Here is a 20,350-nt window from a genome sequence, read left to right as displayed (position 1 = left end):
ACTTATGCTGATGTAGGAAGACTAAACTTTCAGTTAAATAGAGCGTGTTACCCTGATGAGGAAGGAGATCCACAAGCTAAAGGAACTGTATGGGAAATGGAGGAGTATCATCGAGGAAATTTCTCTGTGCACTATGTTTTTCCTAACACTCGAACTATCAAGGGTAATGGACCTCCTGTTATAGCTGTTACTAGAGCTCGAGCAAACCTTTGTGTGAGCAGTATTGCAGTAACCCTGTGGAAAAAAGTGACTGTTCTACAACATTGAACATTACTGGAATAAACATTAGTAGTTTTTTGTCCTTACATAACACCTATTTCATTTGTGGAAATAAAGGTTATTACCACCTACCAATTGGGTGGACAGGTAGCTGCTTTGTGTACGTTTTGCTACCACCTGTGTTTTTGGCACCTGCAACCTACCATAAAGACTATAAACTGTATAAAGACATTTCTAAGAGCCGATTCAAGAGGACAATAAACAATGATGAGGTGGATCAAACTGATACTGCACTGCAGCAATACGTTGACTTTGGGGCTATTCTTCTTTGTTGGTGCGGCCTTAACCTGCAGAAAGATAAGGCGCTTGACACGTGTTGTGAAGGCTGTAACCAATCAGACAGCCATGGCACTTGGAAATATCACAGAAGAACTAAAAATTGCGAGAATTGTGGTGCTCCAAAATAGAATGGTCCTTGACGTCATCCTGGTAGACCGTGGTGGAGCATGCCGCATCATTGGGAACAGCTGCTGTGTGTATATCCCTGACCACGCCCCTTCAGTTTTTGAAGCGATTTCCAAGCTGCACAAAATAGCCACTGAAATCCATCAAGATTCAGGGACATGGACTTTGACTGGATGGCCATGGACTATGTTTACTGTATGGGGTTGGAAATTATTGTCATCCCCATATATATTTACTGTGATTCTTTTAGTTTCTTGCATATGTATATAATGTGGCCCGATGCTTTGTTCCCTTTGTATTTCTACTTTTACCTCGTGTACCGACTAAACGAAATGTCACAAATGTACATGCTCGCTTGGCAATGGACCAAGAAATTACTGAATTAATGCAGATAGGACTGCAAAATGTTTTCCGTACTCCCTTAAAAGTATAGGAAGATGTCTTCAGCATATGCTAAAAGGGCCGTCTGTGGAAATCGCAAATAATCTCTGTTAGCATAAGCTGAAACCATCTTGTTTGTGGCATCCATTTTGTCAGCTATGTAATTCTTCCATCCTCTGCTGCTCGTCTTTTTCCCTGCCTGTGCTGTCTATTTTAGTTAACTTCCTGACTCAGCTAAAAGCATTATGCATGATATAGAGTTTGTAGCTGCCAGAACACCTGGTCTCAGACTCAACTGTCAATCTCTTATTGCTGCCATAAGCACTCCTGCTCCCGTCGCTGACTAAGTGATTTCCCATTTGCCCATGTTTGTCGGTAGTTATTCCTGTGTATGCCTGTACCTTCTATTTGTAACTATATGCTTACCAGTGCAGGAAACTCAGTATAAAAGGACCACGGTCTGTTCATTTAAGTCACTACCTCCTGGAACACTCAAGGGTGTTGTATGGACGTGGTCTCACTCATGAGTGAATAAACTTGTTATTTTGAATTTCAGCTTCAGTGTCAAACTCTATTTTGTTGGTCTATGGACCCGTGGACAAAGATAAGGGTAACCCCTGCACCGGTGTGCCCCTAAAAAGGCACATTTCCACACCCCGGAGGTGCATAAATCTGACAGCGCAGCCCAGCGGCCAGTGTATCCAGCCCACCTGCTCCCTTTGCACTTACCAGAGACATTAGGCCGGGGGAGATCTATGTATCCCAGTGTCCCCAGTCTCCCAAGATTATCTGTGCGCACGAAGGTGCATAAATCTGACAGCGCGGTTTGGGACCAATGCAGGCCACACCCGGGCAAAGCCCAGGCCAAGGGCGGGCCCCTTCTTGCCCGTCAGAATCTGGAGGATGCTGGGCCACTTCCCTTGGTTTTTGCTCGAGGACAAAGAGCTCTTCACCAAGTGCATTTTCAGGTACTAATGCTCTAGTTGGTCTCCCATTCTTTCTTTAACAATCTGGCAAGGGAAGACGCAGCTCCATTAAGGGGGGAAGCATTACTGCCATCCTCGCCAATTGTTGTTACAATCCCTGTGTCACTCACTTGTTTTAGCAGGATGGGTAAACAGAAAGCCAAGGGAAGCCCGAATGATGCCCCCAAAACAAGCAAAACTGCCTGCAGCGAGTGCTGCAGCTTACTAAATAGTGGAGGACATAGACACCTTAATAGAAGAAGTTGAAAACTTGCTAAGTGGCCAAAAGAAGCCACAGAAAACAGGTCAGAAAATGGCTGATATTTTTAACCACGAAAACAAGACGAAAACGTCGTCATTTAAACTTCCAGCTCCCTGTGGAACAGCTTTGTGCTTTACGCATTTAAGTGATTTAACTAACAGGGAGCAGCAGGGTCCTGTTCCCACATGTACTCTTCCTGGAAATGGTAATACAATCACAATTTTGATGGGACAGTAGCCTTGGACATTTAGTGCACAAATTAGTCTGACCCTCTTGTTACCTGCAAGGCAGTCCCTCTAAAAATGACTACTATTGAGATCTTATCCACTACTGTGGCCCATGTGGCTGAATCTAACAGTATGAGGAGGAACAGACCCGGTAAAGTGGACAATAGCATTCTTCACAGTGAACTGACTGAACTTAAAATAAAAGTTAAGTAATTATCTCTAGAGGTACTTTCACTGGGAAAAAGTGTAAGATCTCTCACGGACCGGCTTAGTAGGGCATACCTAAGTATAAATATAGGGATGGATTGGGTAACATCAATTTTCAGAGTAGAGATCGGGCGGATATGGGAGAGGGAATCAGGAGCTCAGAGATCTCCAAACATACGATTATTTTTGCACCCCAGAAAAAAAACTACAAACTACCACACACACTATCAGCGCTACCAGCACCCTCAAACACCAGTGCCCTCTTTTTTCAACTCAGGGGAGCCCTCGGAGAAGTTCATCGTAATCCGCAACCCAAATGCAGACTGGGGGTCACATGGTAGACTCCGTGAACATGGGGATGTGTTTGGGAAATATACTCAGAGCCAGGACTCACCTCTGCAACTGCTCCACCAGGGGTGTTTGTTCCAAACTCACTTTTGGGAAGAGCGCGCTCTGCAGATGAAAAGGGTAAAGCCTGGAGGGGGGCCAAATAAAGGCAGCCCCTGGGAATCACTAAGAGGGCCCAGCAATAGAGTGTATATGACAAATGTTTCCAAAGTTGGTTGTGCCCTAGAAGTATCGAGTGAAGCACTGATCAACAAAGTTACTCACTGGATAAGGCAGGTGAGGCAATGCCGCTCCATTATAAGGTAGACATAATAGCTACTAAGCGCTGTATCACAGACAGTGATGTAGACTACATTATATTGGGTTTGGTCAGTAGGGACCTAGTGGATCATCTAGTCAATCTTGACCTGCGTACCTTACCCCCTAACAGTTCATCTATTCAATTCAAACTCTCTTTACCAAGCATGAACCTGGTATCTAATCCATAGTATGTGAGATCAATTGTTAATTCCAACACTAAAAACTCTAGGGGGCCACTCAGTGGTCAAGCATACCTGACATGCTCAGGGACTGTCTCCCCAATATGCTAGATCATAAACATTAAAGGAAGGCGCTCACTCTTATATTCCATCACAGACAGACCACACACTTGGGGACCGAAAGAATACTGTTACGGTGAGGCAGTCCTTATCTCCATTGACCAGGCTACAATCCACCCTGATATGTCAGCCCTCCCAAGAGGAGACAAATGCAAAAACAAAAAAATGCTGTTGTTTTTTGCATTTGTCACCCCGCGTGGGATGGGTATGCTCAGACGTGAGTCCCATGCTCTCCACACCACTGGAGTCAAGCTATCCTGGCTGAAGACGGCTGATAGCCAGAAACCGGTCCTAGGATGCTTGATTCCGGTCCACGGAAGACATGGCTTGGCAGTTCGGGCTGGACTGTTCCCATGAGGCACAGGGTCAAGGCTGATTTGAATATGGCCATGTCTGAACTGGGGTGGTGTGGAGTGCAAAAAAACGATGGATTTAGGCCCAGATCTCTGAACTGTGGTGAATGTATGACATTGTTCTGCATTCTGTCCATCAACTGTTGTTTTTTGCATTTGTCACCCCGAGTGGGATGGGTATGCTCAGACGTGAGTCCCATGCTCTCCACACCACTGGAGTCAAGCTATCCTGGCTGAAGACGGCTGATAGCCATAAACCGGTCCTAGGATGCTTGATTCCGGTCCAGGAAAGACATGGCTTGGCAGTTCGGGCTGGTCTGTTCCCATGAGGCACAGGGTCAAGGCTGATTTGCATATGGCCATGTCTGAACTGGGGTGGTGTGGACTGCAAAAAAACTATGGATTTAGGCCCAGATCTCTGTACTGGAGTGAATGTATGACATTGTTCTGCATTCTGTCCATCAACTGTTGTTTTTTGCATCTCCCAAGAGGAGAGGCAATCTTTTAAACTCCTGGTCCTACTAAGAAACTGAGACTTTTGTCCTGGAACTTAGCAGGCATCAGGTCCAAAATCATCAGAGAAGAGTGGGGGAAATGTGTGGATAACTATGACATATGTCTATTCCAGGAGACATTGGCCACTGAACAAATATTTAGAGTGGGTTTCACCAATTACAGTGTGGAAGCTGTACCTTCAAAGAATGGCCCTCCTGCGTGTGGTCTCATTATCTGGATTAAAATTGATCTGGAGGTTCGCATTAAAAAGCATGATATTGACTCCATTAATATTTTGGCCCTGAATATCAAATGTACCACTATATACAACTCAGTGCTCCTGGTTAATATCTACAAAAGATTTCACTCCCAACACCACGATTCTTCCACAATTCTTGAACTAGATGAGTTGTTTGAAGGGGAAGGGTCATCACATAACATAGTCATTGCAGGGGAGCTAAATATAACTTTTGAGCCCCTTGAGGTAATTAAACATTTAACCGACGAAGAGGATGCTGCATTAGGCATTCCATGCTTGAGTCAGAAAAAGCTATCCAAAAATGTGATGGTAGTATTTCAAGTAGCCTCTCTTACCCTGAAATTCAGGCTGAGGACGGGCGTTCTACCTCTGACATAAAGCTCGAACATACATTCAAAAGAGCTAACTGTAAAACAAGAATCGATTACTTTCTGCTTGATGTACTACTTTGGCCCCAGCTGGTTGATATGTGGGTAACTCAGAGATTTGACAGTGACCACAATGCACTAACCCTAGAATTAACAGATGTGTTTAACACATACAGGCCTCCCTCAATTACCACCCTACCCACTCCAACTGTCCTTAATAACAATAAACGGAGGGTTAATTGGCCTATTATTGTTAGCAAATCTGACACTCTGGCACAAATCTATCACATTGTGGTAGAATTTCTAATCAACATGAGTAGTAGGGGACCTGAGAAGCAACCTCTGGTAGGAAGGGTATTGGAGGGAGTTGCTATCTGTAGCACTAGCCAAAAATAATAAACAATTCTGGCACCTGATATCAAAAGGGTCAAAAGATGTAATTGCAGAAGAAAACTACCACATTATGCCACAGACCTGGGAAGAACACTTTAGTCAATTGTATGTAGGACCTAAGGATGTTAACTGAGGTATTACTGATTATCCGGCACCAGACCCTGACATAGACCCACTTATTTTCGCTCTAGAAGAAACTCAGGAAGCTATCAACACTTTGCACTGGGGCAAAGCACCAGGTCTAGATAAAATCCCGGGGGGCCTCTTTCTCTCTGAACTCATTATCTGGAGTGTTATACTAAACTATACCTTTAATGCAGAGGTAATGTCCATTTTTAAAAAAGGAGAGAAAACCAACCCGGCAAACTATAGGCCCATCAGCCTCATTGACATTTCACAAAAAATATTTTGTCTGCAACTACTGAACAGGCTTTTCGATTTGATGAGGGATGGGAACATATTGTCACTTCTGCAGGTGGGATTTAGAGGTAGTACTAGTATCACTGATCAGCTTTTCAATTCCTATTGATGCTATGGAAATATGTGACCGTTAAAAAGGACCTCTTGTATGTCGTGTTTATCAACCTACAAGCCGCATTCGATCTAGTCCTCCGCGAAAAACTGTGGGCAAGATGGGGATCCCAAGGACTTTGCTGCAAACCATCATTAGGCTCCACAAGGACAATTATGCCCAAGTGAGATGGGGGCGAAAGGGTGAGTTGACTGACCGGGTCAGAGTGAACAGAGGAGTAAGGCAAGGATGTGTCCTTCCGCTTACTCTCTTCACCCTCTACATTAACGGTCTAACTGAATGTTTAATGGACAGTAAGGGAGATCCCCCCGAAAGCAGCAGGACAAATAGTGCCAGCACTACTTTTTGCAGACAACACACTGCTCATATCTACAACTCTTTCGGGGTTGCAAAGGCTAGTGGACCAGTTTGGTATGGCCTGTGAGGAATTTGGTTTGGAAATTAACACCTTGAAAACCAAATTCATGGCATTCAACCGCCACAAGTCCTACAGGGGGATCATAAGACTGGGCCCTTCCCTACTAGAGGAGGTGAAACAATTCGATTACCGGGGGTAAGGTTGACCAATACACAATCCTGGTCCAAACAAATTTTAAAAAGTCAGCTTTTGTTACAATATGTGCAACTGCCCTAACTAAAAAGCTGAGGAAGTCAACATATAGCCATCTGGCACCACTGACTCATGTTTATCAAGCACAGGGCATTGGGGCGGACCTATGGGGACATGTTAACATAACTCCCATAGGAAACATCAAAAACCAATTCATGAGATCAGCCATGGAGCTTCCCTGGAATGCTCCATTGACACCGATGTAAGTAAATTCTTTATTGCGTGATTAATAAAAATCTTTGTAATTGGTCTAAAAATACATCATTGAGCACTTTTGCAAAGCACATGAAAAGGCAAAAAAGAAAATGAAAACATTTCATTACAATCACATTAATATAAAAGCCTTTCAAAATTTGCTATATTAATAAATATGAAAATATAAATATGTACATAAGGAATCTTATGTTCTCCTTATATAGAAAAAGTTTTTAAAAAAACAGAGGTTCCTGTGAGACACTATCAATATATGATTTTTGTTCTTGGAATAATGAGCAAAAACTCTGTCAAACTTGGCACGAGAAAATTCTTTACAGGTAAGAGTTTTTCTCAGATCAGTGTTTTTCCAGTTCTTTACAGGTAAGAGTTTTTCACAGATCAGAGTCTTTCCAGTTCATGGACTAACGGTTGGGTTTAGCACGGTGTTTGCTAATTTCATAAAGCGAACCAGTCTGCAGGCTAATTGAATGTCTTCCCCCTTAAAGCTTGCCAACAGTGCCTGTCAGCGGTTTTGCAGACGTCTTTGGTTCCAAAGTTGTGTTAATTGTCTCCTTCATTCGTTATCTAGGGCTTTGCAGCTGCATAGCAAGTGCAGAACGTCCTCCTTTGGATCTTCACAGAGCCTTCACTTTGTTTTGGATTCCGAGCGTCTCCATGGGGGAAGATGTTCTTTTGATGGTATTACTCCCATCCTCAACTGCAGAAAGGATTCCTTTGCCGCCCTTGAGAAGCTAGTGCCTAGGTAAGCCTGTGGTTGGAGCCTGGAGTAGCTCTGGATCACGAACCACCCGCGAGTCCTCCTGGTTAATGCTACTTTATCTTCTTCCAGGGATTGTATCTTCACAGTTTTGTTAACGAGCCGCTTAAAACATTTATGTGTGCAGCTTGCTTCCCAAAGGTCTTTTAGCACAAGGGTGCTTATTGCTGCTTGGAGATAGACCATTGCAGGGCTGTCCATGTTTCTTTCCATCTCTTTCCAAAGGTAAGTGTTCAGGGTGCCTATCTCTGCACTCTTTACTTTGTGCCAGCATTTTACGTAAGCACCCTTGCATGCTATTTGTTGTTTCTGTAGGCCGAACTCAAGCCTTAGTTGAGCTGGCGAGGTGTACGGCGGGAGACTGAAAAGTATTCGCATTGCTTTGGCTACTACTTTATCTAAGGTGGACTCGTCTCTCCCTCTCATACATTCGCTGCCGTAGGTTATCGATGGCAATAGTCTTGCTTGTAGAACGTCTAACAGAGGGATTAGGTTTGGTCCTGCTATTTTGTTCTTAATACTCTTTAGTGCAATGGCCAATGATATCCCTCTGTTCTTTATTACCGTTTTTTGTTGTTTGAAAGAGCCTTTCGTGTCGAAAATTATGCCCAAATATTTGTATTCTTTGACTATTTCCATCTTCTGGTCTCGCAGAAACCACTGTGGGTGTGGCTTTTTGAGTTTTTGATTTAATATCATCACCTTTGATTTTTCTAAATATATACTTAATCCGTTCTTTTCTGAGTAATTGCTCGTTGTGTTGATAAGGTGTGAAGACCAACAGGGGTTTGGCTTATTAATATTAAATCATCCGCGTACAGTAAGTTGGACAAGGTGAAGCCCCTAGCTTTGGGGCGTGATGATTGCATTTATCAAGGTCATCGGAGAGATCGGACATAAAGAGATTGAACAGGGTCGGCGCGAGGACGCACCCCTGCTTCAGGCCTTCTGTAGTTGGTATTTTTCTTGATAAACAGTTACCTGACCCCCCCTGTTTTATTTGAATCCAGGTTTCTGTGTGCAATAAAATCAGTAGGTTCAACAATTTGGGGTCAGCATTCCAGCTTGTAGTATTTGGCATCTATGTCAATAAGGGCAATGAATACAATGAATGTGGGTGAAAAGTGCACTCTGAATTTAAAAAGTTTTCCAACTTTTACGGTATGTGTGCTATGTTGGATAAATGCCTGCTACGCATTGAGATAACTGAATGTAAGTGGCCTAGCGCCTGCGCGGCTGCTAGGACTCAAACATGCATCAACGGGAATCAACAAAAATAATTACCATCAACATTTTAATTCATGTTTGTTTTCATAAAATTACTCATTTTTCAAATTAAATTTTCTCTAATCATGTTTATACATATGAATCTTTGTCATGTATGCATATACAATCAAACCAACATTTAATACATACTTTTCTTTAGACCCAATGCATTTCGGGACTTTTGTTTCCCTTCGTCAGGGGTTCTGTCAAAGAAGAAAAAAAAGAAAAGAAAGGAAACAATTTCAAACGATGCAAAATATTCATATGATGATTACATTGACTTTTGACAACTCGATGATCAATTTTATATGCTGAACAACTCTGGTCAACTATTGGGATAATGTCTAATAATTTTGAGACTCAATTTACATGCTGACCCTTAGAATCTGAATGTGCCCTGTGGTTTAGAACAAAATCCACACACTAATGATCTTGACCGACTTCAGTAATTCTCCCATGTCTTACTAAAGATACTCCCTCAACTCGTGAAATAATCATACCGCTTATCCTTGAACAAACCTCACCTCGGTATTAAATGTCACATTCGCGATAAGCAATCTTTCATGTGTATCCTAGGAGTTGAGTTCTGTTTAAACAAAATGCAAATAAGACTCAATCGAGTAAATATCATTATTTCCACCTAATTCGTCAAAGACTGCAAGAATCCTGGAAATAAACCAAAATATGTCTGAGAATCTCTACAGAATAACTGGTTCATCCACATCGGTATTCCATAAAAGTTAAAGCATCAGAAGAATCTCACCTGCACTTTAAGAAGTTTGCGTGAGGTAAAATGAAAGAAATAGATCAGTCCTGCGTTCGCCTGGCTGTAAGAATAAAACAGCGATTGTAACCACCCCAACTGACTTTTAAGCCGAATTCCACAAACCAATTTATATAATAACAGCTAACCGCACGAACGCCGACTCGAGCCTTGTATCACCGTCCTATGCAGGTATCTTGCCCAGTGTCCTACTACTCTTTTCATGTCAAAAAAGTTGTGACGCCGAATATTCATAAAAACAAACAATAGACTATCTACGCTCCAGTGTTTATGTCAATATTCACTGTTTTTGTCACAACTTCCTTGCAACGATGCCGAAAACACCACTGTCTCAAAGATTACATGAAAAAAGAATACCACCAACTTTCGAACGCGTGATAACTGACCAAAATGCACAATTAACTAAACAACTATTTATAAATAATCGCACAAGAATGTTGACTGGCGATTTCTGAATACTGTGCTGTGCATTATTCTCAATACTGCTCTATGGCATGGCCCCTATCAAATTGAAATATGAAACAATGTTTTAAGCAATAAGGACATTCTGAAATGACATCAAACTTATTTGAATTCGAGGTTGTCAACATTGAAAGCATCACAGACACTTCATTAATGTTTAAACAGATTACAGATATGTTATCATATGACAAGTAAACATCATAGCATCATAATTACAAGGGGTTAACGAGGGGTTAACAAAATCACAATTTTGTCTAGACTTATCATTATTTATAGTGTTGTGATTGTCTCAAGACTGAGTGTGTTGTATCGAATTTTTAAATGTGTGTGACTGGGCACCCAAGGGGCTCCGACTTGATCTGTTTTAGAAGAAAGTTTACAGTTTTAGAGGAAACAAGCCGTTTCCAGTTTATCATTGAGCCCATGGGGCATCAAAGTTTGCAGTTTCTTTATCCAAAAGACTTCCCTCTGGAGGAGGATTTTTGAATTATCCATTCCTGGTCTGCGTGGTACCTGTTCAATAATCTGAAATTTCAACTGGGCGATTGTATGAGACTTTTCTGTCCAATGCACTGCTAAACTTGAAGTAGTGTTTTTGTTTCGAATTCTGCTTTTATGTTCAGATAGTCTGATTTTCATCTTTCTCTCAGTCTTTCCAACATATAATAGTCCGCACGGACATTTAATCATATACACGACGTGCTCTGTGTTGCAGTTTGAACTGTGTCGTAATTGTATGCTAGCTCCACTCCTGGGATGTAAAAGAATGTTGCCTGGGATTATGTTGTTACAGTTTTTACAATTCCAACAATTCATTGTTCCCCTGGGTATGTCGACACTATCACTTTCTTGCAATTGTGTATTTTTGGTTAACAATTCTTTTAAATTCTGTGCCCGAGTTTAGGCGAACAATGGTTTTTCTTTGAATAATGTTAGCAAGGAATCAAACCATTACATTCCAAAAGGCAGACAAAGGAGGAGGGTTAGTAATGATGGATACTGAATTTTACATCAGAAAAGGAACAGAGCATGTGTCTGATCATACCACATATGGAATCCTTGATAATGACCCAACTACAGAAATATCTAATACTTTGAGTCAAATATTAGATCAAGCTGAAACTTTACACTGGATTGACATCAAAACCAAAAGATATTTATTGCAGATGTTCCCCAGGAGACCTAAAATGTACTTCCTGCCTAAAATACATAAAAATCTGGAGGATCCTGCTTTCAGACCAATAGTGTCTGGTTGTGAATCTTTGTTTGAAAATCCAGGACGCTATATTGACAGTTACTTACAAACTTTCGTCCAAAAATGGTCGACCTACATTGAAGATACATCAGACTTCTTGAGGAGTTTATCAAACATTGAAATGGCTTCCTCCGAAAATTGGATTTTGTGTACCATAGACATAGTCGCACTGTATACATCAATTCCACATGCCTCTGGACTAGAAGCAGTGGAATGGGCTCTTTTGCAAGACGAACGGGCAGACATACCCAAATGTTTCATCATTCAATTATTGGAATTCTGTTCACAGAATAGCTACTTTATGTGGGAAGGCAAATATTTTATCCAACTAAACGGAACCTCCATGGGTTTTCCGGGAGCGCCTGTCTATGCTAATACATTCATGGCGAAATTTGAAAATGATTTCATTTTAACTGATCAGACATGGCAAGAGGGATTGTTTTTTTACCGAAGATATATAGATGACATTTTCCTAATTTGGAGAAAATCTGAAAAGTCATTACTTAGGAATATTCAAACTCTGAATTCAGCGGATTCTCGAATCCAATTTACATGTAACAACAAGAATGATACGATACGGTTTCTGGATGTACTTATTGCACTAAAAGATGGAAAGATCACTACTCGCGTTTGTAAAAAACCTACTGACAGTAACAATGCATTGTTATACAAAAGTTTTCATCCTGCTAGTTTGATAAAAAATTTACCTGTGTCTCAGTTCATGAGAATGAAACGAATTTCATCTGAAACATCAGTCTGCGAGGAAACATTTGAGCAACAAAAATTGAATTATGTTCAAAGAGGGTATCCTGATGTATTACTAGAAACTCAATTGTCTAAAGTAAGATCAATACTAAGGGTGCACACTGCAAAACTGTGTTGGCTGCACAGTATGTGAAACACTAAAAGCAAATGTAAGCAGGGCCTACATGCAGGATACACTGTTCCTGAAGAGAAAAAAATTCTCACAATTTCAAACATAAATAATATATGATCTGAAAGTTTATCTTTGCAGAAAACAAATGTATTAGTAATAGAGTATGAAATCTCAAATCATACCATTGTCTTCAATTGTTGTGATTGAATATGAAAAATTATAATTTTAGCTGTATTTCACTGTACATGACGTTACTAAATCACTAAATCAGTGAAGCAACTCATTATTTCCGTATATACATCATAAGCACAGTTTCCTAATTTACTTTCTCAATAACTACACTTGCGAAGAAGCGTCGCCCTATGCATTTCGGGAAGCCCTGTTCCCTTCTTCAGGGGCGAATACCTAAAAAGAAACATAACATAAATGCATGAATTTATTATCTCAATTACATCTGGTATATTCATTCTAACCACTTGGGGGGGGGGGGGGGGGGGGGAATACAAGCTTAATGAATTAACTGTACAACACACAACCTACACTTCGTTTTAGCGTTGAGAACCTGACTATAAACAGCAATGAAATCTCACTAATGAAATATGTTCTTAATGGATGATCAACTTTGAAGTAGCTCATTAAGCTTACTATAACTACTATCATTAAAAGAAGAAACATGATCATATGAACAGTTGGTCAAAACCTAAACTTGGACACTGATATTTGTATACGTGATTTACCTTTGAACAGAACACATTGCACTCGTGTAAAATGCTCATGATACCGAGATGGTAAAACATGTGGCTTACTACTTAGGGAACTGAACATCGTTATTCGTACTGACACTGGACACACTTGTCTCTAATCAGTTCACTTCACATGTGTGTGGAACCTAATCATTAAACAAACACCACTTAGTATAAATTTAAGATCATCCAACCTTAATGCTCTAATACGAGATGATGTTGCATACCTTCAACCCGGGTATTGCAGGCTATATGTACGATACGAATTCCAAAAGGGTCAAGGCAGCAGACCTAGGTCAAGCACTACTGGTTCTATATTTCTAAATTTCGGGTGGTGCAAACTTCTTCCTACACCTGCTACCAATAGGTGTTAAGGTCAAGGATACAAAAACATAAGATGGAAGGTGCACACAATCAGAGTCCAAAGGAAGGATAGTGTATTGTATATCTTCTTCTTTATTTAATAGTTTTTTTCAAATACAGGCACAGCCAACGCGTTTCGTTCCATTAGCCTTGTGGAACTTCGTCAGGGCGAATTGATTCAATTTTGGAGTTTTTGTCAATCTATTTAAACACACAATGTGGATCAGACAGCAACTGGCACTGGGACTTCAAGGCATGTAACCTTCTTATATTCAGAGATGATGTTCAAACTGGAAACAAGTGGGTAGGCCCAGTGAGTATTCAAATGCTGTATCAGCAGAGTTCAGAATATTGGAGGACCAAGTATAAAGATTATTCAAGGTGGTGTGAACGTTTGTCAGGGAGTCTAATTTTCGCAAGGAAAGTTTCTTTCTTCTATTTCTAATGTCCAACTCCGGTACAGGCATAAATTGAAGCTGTGGAGGACACCGGTCCGTAGAATAACGCGGTGGTCGTGGTAATGACCACCGAGCACCTGTAGTCGGGTGCTCGGATACTGTCCGAGCACCCGACTACAGGTGCTCGGTGGTCATTACCACGACCACCGCGTTATTCTACGGACCGGTGTCCTCCACAGCTTCAATTTATGCCTGTACCGGAGTTGGACATTAGAAATAGAAGAAAGAAACTTTCCTTGCGAAAATTAGACTCCCTGACGAACGTTCACACCACCTTGAATAATCTTTATACTTGGTCCTCCAATATTCTGAACTCTGCTGATACAGCATTTGAATACTCACTGGGCCTACCCACTCGTTTCCAGTTTGAACATCATCTCTGAATATAAGAAGGTTACATGCCTTGAAGTCCCAGTGCCAGTTGCTGTCTGATCCACATTGTGTGTTTGAATAGATTGACAAAAACTCCAAAATTGAATCAATTCGCCCTGACGAAGTTCCACAAGGCTAATGGAACGAAACGCGTTGGCTGTGCCTGTATTTGAAAAAAACTGTTCAATAAAGAAGAAGATATACAATACACTATCCTTCCTTTGGACTCTGATTGTGTGCACCTTCCATCTTATGTTTTTATATGTACGCTACGTACAGCAAGTCTGTTCTAGAAACAAAGTTCACGGGGTGATGACCCAAAGATATCCTGTGAGTAAAAAAAGGCTCATTAACTTTGTGTCTTTAAAGAAAATCTAAATGCAAATCATAATACTACTGTCACATATCTCCTGACTTTTGTGAGAGTTCAAGTAATCTAAACATGCCTAATTACTAAATACGTGGTTCGTTGATGCCGGCAGTCCACAGGCGACTTCTACAGAGATAATACTGTGAGAAATACTATAACCACTTCACTACTTAATAAGACAACATGTAACACTATTGGCTATTTGTGCTGTTATAACAAGTGTATAAAAATCGACATGGGCCTACTGAGATAGTATAAATACATTTTTCCATACACTTTATACGAAGACTAAAAAACTCAAGACTGTGAAAAACCGCATGTAATTACCCAAAGACTCAGCATTCAAGTCCGATTATACGGAGTGTCCGTGAATGGCAGTAGTAGTCGAAGAGGAAATTCTAAAATACAATAGACAAATACATACTAAGCCAATATATTAATGTCTTCTATAATATGCTGAAGTGTGCTAGAGAAACCACTCATGCATACCTTAATGCTTCTAGTTTAATGCCGGAATGCCTTTATGCTGTTCACGCTGTCAAAAAACCTCACGACTGCAACCGATTTCTACAAATAAAATGTGCGAAAAATATAAACAAAAAAACGGAGTGCTTTACTCACAAGCTACAAGACCCCCTCAGAAACTAACTTACCGGCTTGTATTCTGTGACTGCTATACTGACGTTCGATACGGGAAACCGAGGAAGGATACCATACAGCCTTTAAATAGTCCCTGTTTGAATAAGGTACTCTATTGCTTTGCTGGGGTTTATGGGCCATGTAGTGCTTTGTGCTCAATTATCCTAAAAGTGAATAATCCAAACCGCTCCTCTCCCCGACATAACACAATGTAAGAAGACACTAAAATTATGCTTCTCACGCGACTGATGTACCGGCGCCACAAGAATACTACGCAAAACCTACAACGAAATATATAGCTAGATGCCTCACTATGTGTTTCAATGAACAGATGTATACAGCTATATTGTTCACGAACCAAAAGACCTGATGCTAATTCCAAACAAACCTAATCTTATAAATGACGTGTGATTAACAGGGTCCGCTATATCTCGGTGTATTATGTGGTATATGCAAATCATCATGTTATATACTTCGGATTACATATATCTAACGTCTATGCATATTAGGGAGTGACATTAAGCGTAACTATATACGTAAAGTAGTCACAATCTGGAGATCCCGCTCGTAGAAATGCAGTGAATCGAACTAAATTAAATTCTTGGATTAATGGTAGTGTTGACTGATGATCAATTTGAGGCTGACAATTTGATGAACACTGAGCAATGGAAGAATATCAAGATGTATTGTCGATTTATCGATGATATATTTTTGATATGGCAAGCCACGACAGGAGAATTAGAGCAGTTGATCAGAGATCTAAACACAGTAAATCCAAGAATACAACTTACTTACAAAATAGATCATCAAAAGATGGACTTCCTGGATGTGAGAATAACAAAAACTTCAACTGGGTTTCAGACCCAATTGTACACCAAACCCACAGACCGGAATAACGCTTTGCTTTACTCGAGCTTCCACCCAAGAAGCCTACTCAGGAACTTACCATACTCGCAACTGATACGAATAAAACGGATATGTTCAGATTCACGGATAGGTCGGTCTACAATGGAGGAACATCTCGTCAAATACAATGACAAGGGATACCCAATGGAGGTGTTGAATCAAAGCAAGGACAGAGTTTTGAATTTAGGCAGACAGGAGTTACTACAAACAAAAGCCAAAACAACCGGCAAAGAAATTGTATTTGTGTCTAAATATACAACACAATCTACAGCCATTAAAAAAATCATTAACCGGAGATGGGAACTACTATCCAATGAACCAGATTTTAAGGGTTTATTTAAGGAGACACCACTACATGGGTATACTAGAGGCAGGAATCTAAAAGAATTACTGAAACGACCCGATACCGGCAGGAAAGGGATCAATAATAAAGGAACAACACGGTGTCAAAATTGCACACACTGTAACAATGTGATCACTGGAAACATATTTACCCATCCCACAACTGGCAAACCAGTCAAACTAAGACACACAAGTGACTGCAACTCACAGAATGTGATTTATTACATTAAATGTCCGTGCGGTAAAATGTATGTGGGAAAAACGTAACGTAAAATTAAAATCAGAATTACAGAACACAAAAGTAAAATCAGAAATCAAATGTTAACATCACCACTGGCTACACATTGGAAGGAACAGAATCACTCCATTTCACAATTACGGTTTATGATCATTGAAAAGGTGGAACCAAAACAGGGCACAGACACAAGACAAAAACTTTTGCAGCGAGAGTTGTAGTGGATAAAAACCCGGAATATGATGAGGCCAGTAGGGCTCAATGACAGATATGATTTAGCCTGTTATTTATAAACAGACATAAGAATGAAGACTAAGTCAACCTAACATCAAATATTCTGTTAAGGCATATACAAAAAAAGAGGGATGCAGTTAAATATTGGTTACCCGTTTAACACAAACCAAGGTAGACTATATATAGGGTTTATTTCACAACATATGGACCATACGAGACCTACAAACTGTTATAATAATGCATATGTAAATATGAATGGTATCATGTAGCAACTTAGACATGATCATAGGCATGAATGTTATGTTAATTAACCTAAATATACACACACACAGGAAACATGACACACATTCAGATATTGGAACTCTACATATGCACATACGACCAGTAACACACTGGCACTTTACCGGACAGGTACATCCAGCGGACAGCTTTTGACATCACATCAGAATTAGGATTTCCACAAAATACAAATTCAGTTTATTATAAAATTGAGACACCTAATGTTCTTTAGGAATCATATTAACAACAATATCCTTACAGGATTGCATCGATATATAACACATCGTAAATCGCACACTTCGGTTTACTTGGATAAAATAGTTCTTGAGGATTACTAGGTAAACATCATATTATAAACACCATCTTGAGATGGCGACGATGCAACAGCAGTTAGGTTCCATCGTCGACGGGTAGTCCATTTTTTGTGGCTACACAGGGAGACGTCGATTTATTATGATCACCTCGAGAAATACAACTTCTTCGAGCACATGAGAGCAGAGACCCCAAGTTAAAAAGCGAACACGTCGGATTTTAGGTAAGTGGAGACAATTCCGTTTCGGTTTGGAAATAGGATTGGTTCGTTTTTCTAATGTATATGAAAACTCTTTAAAATGAGTTTCGAGTAAATCATTATTTACCGCGTTTTTTATCAATCACAAACACAGCGGCAATTCCGATTTTAAGAGGCAATCTTTGTATTTTTCCGCAGAATTCTCGGACAAAACAACCACAGGTATGCGAATACGGTTACAATTAAGATACCAGCAGAACTCGTGACGAGTAAGAACCCGAAATTGATTCCATATACCCTTTTGTTGTTAGGTCAAAAGCAAAGAGTTACAGCCACAGGTAGGATTTTCAGTCTCACACGAGACAGCAAACTAGTATGGTTTAGATAACCCAATATATGGCACTATGGTACAATATTACCTATATGTGTTTTTCATTACAGCACATACGTTGATACACCTCAGAAACGTATCGGTAAGATTTCCACAAAACTAATGTTTACGTTTACCCTCTGGTCAACAAATAGGAACATTTAAAACTGATTTTGATATGCATTTATTACAGATTTTACACACTGAACCACTATATTCATAAGGTATGACTATACATGACCAGTTATTCAGATAACATGAGCATCCATGAGCAGACATGATAAACACTATGGTTTTTATTTCTTTCTTTATAGTGAAGCCCCTGAGGAAGGCACCGAGAGGGTGCCGAAATGTATCGGGCATGTGATCAAGATATGTTATGTACTAAAAATGTGGTTGTTATTTACTCATAGGAAATATGATCATCAAGTTGTATAAATTGCGTTAATAGAATGTAAAGTGATTGTTGAAAAACATGTGATATAAAACATGAATTATTAGAGAAATCAACAAAGAAATAAATTAATGAAAAGCATTTGATTAGGTATTGATTACACTGGAAAAAGTAAAAGGTATGGAATATCACTAAATGAACAGTGTGTGACTGGACTGACACTTCTGTTGGCCTAAACTCTTAAGAGTCTTGTTGATAACAGGCATGGCGGTAGGTGGGTGGGGCTTATGTAGTTTAAACATACTGGCGTTGTGATTAGCTGGGTGGAGGCAGGACTGCCTCATGTAGTAAGGACTGGGACGGGGAGGACCCTAATCTGGGTAATGAAGATTACCCGTAAGTAACAAGACATTGTCCCTCATGCACCAAATCCTGCACCATATGCAGCATCTGAAACTGACTTGGCATTATAGGGGGTGAACACCTCTGCAATGGGCTTTAAGTCCTAGTTTAGAGGCAAATCTAATTAGGCCTTCATTGTTTCTAATCATGTTGGATGCACAGATCTTTCTGTGATGCTTTCAACTCAAAGTGGAGGGAAACTGTATCCCTAGATAGCTAAAGTTATTCGTACTTTGTAGTTTCCTCCTATTTATGAAAAAGGTGTTCTGTTTCCCTCTTGCATGGCCAGAACTCATGGTGTAAGTGTTTGCAATATTAACTTTCATACCCCTCCAGTCCATAAAAGCTGAGAAGGAGTCTACTAAAGTCAGCAGGCCATTAGGAGTGAGTGCCAGTATGGCTGCGTCATCTGCGTACAAGAGTATTGGGACTTGCGCCTCCCAATCCTGGGGGTATCTGCTCCAGTCACCAGAAGTATTTCTTCCACGTCATTTATGTTCATTTATGTACAGAGACGCACCCCTGCCAAATCCCTTTCCCTTTACCAAAGGTTGGGGTCCATTTGTCCTGTATTCGGAAACAGACTTTGGCTTTTAAGTTGTTATACAAGTAGGCCAAAAGTGAGATCCTCTCCTTTGGAGCCCCCATTTTATCCAAGCATTCCCAGAGTCTCCTATGATCGACCAGGTTAAATGCACTGGTTAAATCAATAAAGCATATGTGCAGTGACCCTTCTTTGGACAACTTATAATGTCCCATCAGGAGGTTCAGGTTGAGCAATTGTTCAACCATCCCCAAACCTTTTCTAAACCCATATGAGGCGTTTGAGAGGATTTTATTTTCATCTGCCCATGATTCTAATCTCTCTAGCAAGACTCTCCCCAATAATTTGGCGGAGGAGTCGAGTAAAGAGATGGAACAATACATTTTTGGATCATTTCTCAGTCTCTTTTTGAAAATTAGTATGATGAGAGAAGTGGACCAGGATGGAGAAACATAGCCAGCTCCTGTTTCATTCAGGATCTTAGTCAGAAACGGAGTCCACAAGTTTGGTTAAGACTTGTAGATGTCCATTGGAATCTGGCGCCTTCCTGTGTGGACATTTATTTATAGCCCTTACCACCTCATGTTATGTTATGTTATGTTACGTAACGCTTATATAGCGCATGGCTACCCCAACAACGAGGCATCCCAGCGCTTGCAGACAGGTCCAATCACATAACAGCCGGAGGAATGCGGCAGGATATCTATTCACCGCGGAACCCTAAATAGAAGAAAACAGCCAAGTTTTTACTTGTTTTCGAAAATGTAGGTGGTTTGTGATGGAACGTACACCTAAAGGAATAGAGTTCCAGAGTTTTGGGGCCCGAAACCTAAAAGAACGGCCACCAACTCTGCACCTCCGAATCTTGATGGTACAAGCAAGGAAGAG

This window comes from Lissotriton vulgaris, unplaced genomic scaffold (genome assembly GCF_964263255.1).
Source record: "Lissotriton vulgaris unplaced genomic scaffold, aLisVul1.2 SCAFFOLD_682, whole genome shotgun sequence".
NCBI lineage: Eukaryota > Metazoa > Chordata > Amphibia > Caudata > Salamandridae > Lissotriton > Lissotriton vulgaris.
This window is presented reverse-complemented; position numbering follows the sequence as displayed.